The sequence below is a fragment of the Microcaecilia unicolor genome, chromosome 11 (assembly GCF_901765095.1).
Source record: "Microcaecilia unicolor chromosome 11, aMicUni1.1, whole genome shotgun sequence".
Lineage (NCBI taxonomy): Eukaryota > Metazoa > Chordata > Amphibia > Gymnophiona > Siphonopidae > Microcaecilia > Microcaecilia unicolor.
This window is the reverse complement of record NC_044041.1, coordinates 127,572,746-127,578,745: the sequence shown is the minus strand read 5'-3', so window position 1 is coordinate 127,578,745 and position 6,000 is coordinate 127,572,746.

Below are 6,000 nucleotides of genomic sequence, written 5' to 3'. Positions count from 1 at the left end.
CTAACATTCTATTTGCTTTCTTAGCCATGTACTACCTTGCACAGTGAACTAATAGTAGTCAAGCAAAAGCCTAACCCAGCCCCAAGCTTAATGATGCAAATGTCCTAGCTTCCAGAGTCAAGTGTCTCACTTCTCAGTTTGTGGAGACGACCTCACACTGCGACCAAACACCTTCTGCCATCCAGTGGAACGCGTCGCTGTGCCAAGTGAAGAAAGGCTCCGATGCTCCTCTCGAGCTGGAAGATCTTTACACCCCAGCTCCTGTAGCGTGGTCCAAGCCTCCGCATATGTAGACACCTCCACTCCTAAGACTTTCTGTCCACCGTAAACAGCAGTCCAAATAGGAACAACCATCTGTATCTGTACTTAGCAGTCTGTAAATAATGAGTAATGGGAGCCAATGCATGCTGGCATTGCAAGGTACTGTGTGCCAAATCCTGATAAACTGTGATTTTGCAATTGTCCCAAACAAAGTCCTTTCTCGTGCGAGCTTTTCGCAAGATGTCTTCCTTAAACTGATAATCATGGAAGCACATGATAATGTTGCATGGCACAGAATCCTTGCGTGGGCTCGCACTGCGATGCACCTGATCCATTTTAGGCTGCTGCAAATCTGAGGAATCTACCATGTAGTCCTTGGAATGTAGCAGGGCCCTGCAACTAGCCGTGACTGTTTTGGCACAATCCTGATACGTTTCCAGCTCTAGGACCCCTCGGAACCACAAATTATTCTGACGGTATCTATTTTCAAAATCTTCAATTATGTCCTGCAACTCCATGCGTTCCTGCTGGGTCTGAGATCCCATTTTGTCCAGTGTGTCCAAACGGCCCTCCAATACATCCGCTTATTCCTCAACCTGCTCTACCTGAACCCCGATCTCATTCACATCCTTCTTCAGTTCTAAAGGAGTCTTCAGAAGATCTCCCCGTAACGCCTGCATCTTCATCTTTAGTGCCTTAAACCAGCTCACCACTTCTTTCTTGGTGATCTCATTCAGTTCTGGGGGAAAGCACATGGTCTACATCCCCCGACTCTCCTTAATTCTTAGGCACACTGTCTCCCATTCTGCGGCTCAGTGATCTGCTGCATTCTATGGCTTCTGGTCTATACATAAACTTCTCTGAACGCTTGCTGGTGTGCATCACTAAAATTCTAGTGAGGGAGGCTGGACAGGGGTGGACTTTAGCTTAAATCGCATCGCTCCTACTGAGCTCAAATTTCAGGCTTCCATACTTGAGCAGTGATGTCACTTCCTCCCCCTGTATGATTGTATTCTTTCCTATTTTAAATTGGAGTTCCATTTCCCATGATTTTATCTCCAAAATCAAAAATTACTGCACAGAGCAATTCAATCTAGAAACTATTAAATAAACCTATGCCCTGAATATAAGGTATTAGTTGACACTTAAATCCAGTCACTATATTTATAAATAATGTAGCCTCATAAGCCCAGGGTACCATATATTTAGGACACCTACTGAAATGGCTAACATCATTGGCTCCACCACCAACCGAAAACACCTGCAGAGTAAAAACTCCCCAAATCTTAACAATAGGAGAAAAAGTCTGCAGTAAAAAACGGAGGGGGAGGTTTTAAATGTGACAAATTTTGCTTTAAGTGCTCAAACTATAACCCACATTTACCACTCTAAATATAAAGTGTAAAGTTGGAAAACTCATTTAGAAGTCAAAATGTCAAAAAAATCACAAAATGGGAGCAAAAATTGATACTTAGCTTCACAATAGGAGTGCTAAAAAGCATCATTCCCGGTACCACTCTAAGCGAATGTTCTAAGCAAGATGTCCAAAGTCCGCATTTTCAATCAGACATGTACATCTTCTGTTAGTAAATTTTCAATCTAGCGTATATATCTTTGATTTCTCGACAGTTATAGGAATCCCTCTGTTTCGCTACTTCATCAGGAGAAAAAAAGATAACCAATGACCATTTTTCCTTTTACTCTACATGAGTATCCTTCAAAGTGGATTTGAAATTCCTGAATGATAATTCGGCATAGATAGCTAATGGGAGGGAATTCCAAAAAGATGGGGCTGTGAAGTAAAAGGCAAGATGTCTGGTCGATTCCAGCTGAGCAGATCTGAGACTGGGGAGGACTAAGCAATGATCAATTATAGAATGGAGAAGACAGGTGGGAGAATGTCTCTCCTTTCCCAGGTTCCCTACATTTCAGCCGCTCCGATATTGTTTTTCACATAGAGTCATTCCTCCACTTCTTCGGCCATCCCTATCCTTCCTAAAAAGATTATAACCTGATATGGTCACATCATATTCATGGGAATCATTGTAATAGCAACAATATCCATGTTTTCCTCAGACATCAGGGCTTGCAAATCTTGAATCTTTTTACTTAGAATATGAGCATTTACTCTCATTGCTTTCTATATGCTAAGTGAGTTTGGATGGTTTTCTATATTAACGTGACCTTTTCCTGTGCCACCATGTTTTTGTTTTGGTGGGGGGGGGGGGGGGGGGGGGGGTAGTGAGTCTGACTTCCCTTGTTTCTTTTTGTCACTACCACCCTCTAGTTTAAATGTCTAGAAACATACTGTCTAAAATTTGTCCCCAAGGATCCTTTTTCCTGTCACAGAGTCAGAAACTTGTGGGGTGGGCAGGGAGGGACCATAGAGTCAGAAACTCTGCAAGTGAAGAGAAAGATGAATGGAGGGAAAGTCAGCAGATTATCAAGGAGATATATAATCTGATTTTACCTGTGTCTTCTCTTAATAATGAGCCAAGTTAGAATATTCACAGTTTAGCTGTGACACTGACAGTACTCCAAAAGTGCTGCCACTGAGCATGACCATCAGCTTGTTTGAATGTAACACCTCACTGAACTGTGCTTAACAAGAATACCATCATCTTCCCCCAAGTAGCCTTGAATTTTAAGAACTGTGAGCGGGAAGAAATGGATATCTAATGTATATAAGTTGGTGTTTCGTATGACTTGTTTTCATTATTCCTGAGCTTCATCAATTGAAAGCGCAGTAAAGTTCCCATTTAAGTTACCTCATGGTGTGATCTGGATTTGTGTGTGGATGGAAGTCTGATGCCTTGCTTGCCCGTCCCTTCAGCCTTAAGGTTGGCCCTAGCCCCACCCAAAAAATTCCTTGTGTGCCCTTCTTCCTGGGCAGTGACTAGGCAGCTGCCTAGCTCACATATACAACCAAAGGAGTTGTGCTTAGTTACTATACAACACTGTTGAATATTAGCACAGACCACCACAGCATTATCGGGTGGTCTGGGAGTGGAGTCTAAGCAAAACTGGCAGTTATTCAGGCAACACGGGTGCCTAGAGAACTGCCTGAGCAAACAAGAGCGCTACAAAACTGCTAATCCAGTTACCACCACTGAATCAAGGCCATAGCAAGCTATATGCAGGCAGTGCAGCTGTACAGGGCACATGGGAAGCATGTCGCATAGGGTGTGCACCGCACTTGCTACGTTCCTTGCCTGAATATTGTTGGATTATTTGTAGTAAATAATTAGCAGATTTTATACACACAGCTTCAGCTTTAGAAATGTTAATTTCTTTTCTTCATCTCTCTCACATACACCCCAGAATAATTCACTGCTGAGTCACTTTAAAGTTGAAGTAACAAAACATCTGTTTACTCACAGTTTGTAGTTAGATTATATTCAGACAGGCTTATATAAACATAATACTATACATTTGGATTATCAGCTCTTTCCATGTGCTTAGATGGTAATGGATGCTCACACCATAGATCCTCAGGTTAGGAGAGATCATGAGCTCCATGTGCTGTGCCTAATCACACCCACAGGAAGTTGCATAGGTGTGACCTCTCTAGGCAATTCACATCAGAGGTCACAGAGTAATCACAGAAAAAAATTGGTGACAGACAATGCATGTAAAATACAATACATTATTCCAACAAACCCCTTCTCATGCATAACTGTCATGCAATTATTAATTCATACAAAGTCCAAGCTTTATTCGCAGATTCACAAAATGTTCTCTGGGTAACGGTTTGGTCATGATGTCAGCTGTCATTTCACTGGTGTGACAATAGTGTAGACTGATGACCCCTTCTTTCGCCAGCTCTCGCACGTTGTGATATTTTGTTGCGATGTGCTAGGTGCGTGACTGAACCTTGTCATTCTGTGACAGTCTGATGCAGCTCTGATTATCTTCCATTATCTGGATTGGTCTCTGTTCAGCTATTCCAAAATCCAGCAAAAGTTTTTCAATCCACATCAGTTCTCTGCATGCTTCTGATACAGCCACATATTCAGCTTCTGTAGAAGACAGACTCACAATACTTTGTTTATGACTGGCCCAAGAAATTTGTACATTTCCATACATAAACACATATCCACTTGTGGATTTATAATCAGAATGATCCCCTGCCCAATCTGAATCACAGTAACATATTAGTTTTGGATTACTATTGGCTGAAATCTTTAATTTACAATCAATGGTACCTTTTAAATACCTTACCATCCTTTTAACTGCAGTCCAATCTGATTTGGTAGGTGAGCTGACCCTTCTGCTCAAAATTCCTACTGCATTTGCTATATCAGCCCTGTATGTGGTAGTCAGATATAAAAGCTTACCTATGGCTGATCTATATTGGATGTTATCTGGTAAAGGTTCTCTTACTGTTTCATCCTTCAGAAAATCAGTGATCATGGGAGTGCTTACAACTTGGGCATCTTGCATACCTAAACTTTCAATAAGCTCAATTATTTTCTGCTTCTGGCTTAGAAGATAAGAACCATCATTTTGTTTCTCAATTTCTATACCAAGATAGTATGACACATTACCAAGTTCTTTTATCTCAACATTCAGGTTTAAATATTTTACAATGTCCTTGTACTCTTGCTCACTTTCGCTTGCAATGAGCAGATCATCAACAAAAGCTAAAATGTATGCATATTGTCCATTTCTGCACCTAGTGTACAAGCATTTATCTGCTTCACCTTGCTTAAATCCTAAATTTGTCAATATTTCATGCAATTTGTCATTCCAACATTTTGCACTTTGCTTTAATCCATAAAGACCTTTGTTTAATTTACACACTAGCTGTCTTTGTTTTGTATTTATGAAACCTGTTGGCTGTTCCATGTACAAGTCTTCAGTTATATCTCCATGAAGAAATGCTGTTTTCACATCAATGTGGTTGACTTGCATGCCTTTTGAGACTGCAATGCTCAGAAGTGTTCTAATTGTCGTGTGTTTCACTACAGGTGCAAACACTTCATCAAAATCTTCTCCATATTTTTGAAGATATCCCTTTGCGACTAATCTGGCTTTATACCTTTCCACTTTTCCTTGTGCATTCCTTTTTAACTTGAATACCCATTTGCATCCTATAGCTTTCTTGCCAGGAGGTAATTTTGTAAGAATCCAAGTATTATTTTTATCCAATGCATCAATTTCTTCTTGTGCAGCTTTACGCCATTCAGCAGCTTCTTCTACTGGCATTTTCTCAATCTCATCCCATGTTAAGGGCTCTTGAGCTTCTGCTGACTTTGTTAGGTAAGACAGTCTTGGGGGTGGAACACCTTTGTTTTCCCTGGATGAGCGTCTGACAACAGGTTGGTCTGACCTTTCCGCATCCTCTAAATCTGAGAGTCCTTCTCCAATTGATTCCCCTTCTCCAACTGTACTGTCTTCTGCAATGATCCTTTCTGTGTCTGCTTCCTCTGCCTGTTCCTCGTTAGATACAGATGAGTTGCTTTCAGACATCTGCCTTGGTATGGCATTTATATACACTGGCATGTCTATTATGGTTCTAGTTTCATATTCTGGATGATAAGGCTCATCTGGGATAATCCAGCCTTTATCAACCCTTTTGTTTTCATCAAAATATGTAACATGTCTTATGCCAACAATGCCAGTTTTCAGATTCAAAATTCTATATCCTTTGTGTCCTGGAGCATAGCCAACTAAAATTCCCCTTTCTGTTGTGGAATCCAGCTTATGCCTTCTTTGCTTTGGTACATGAGCATATGC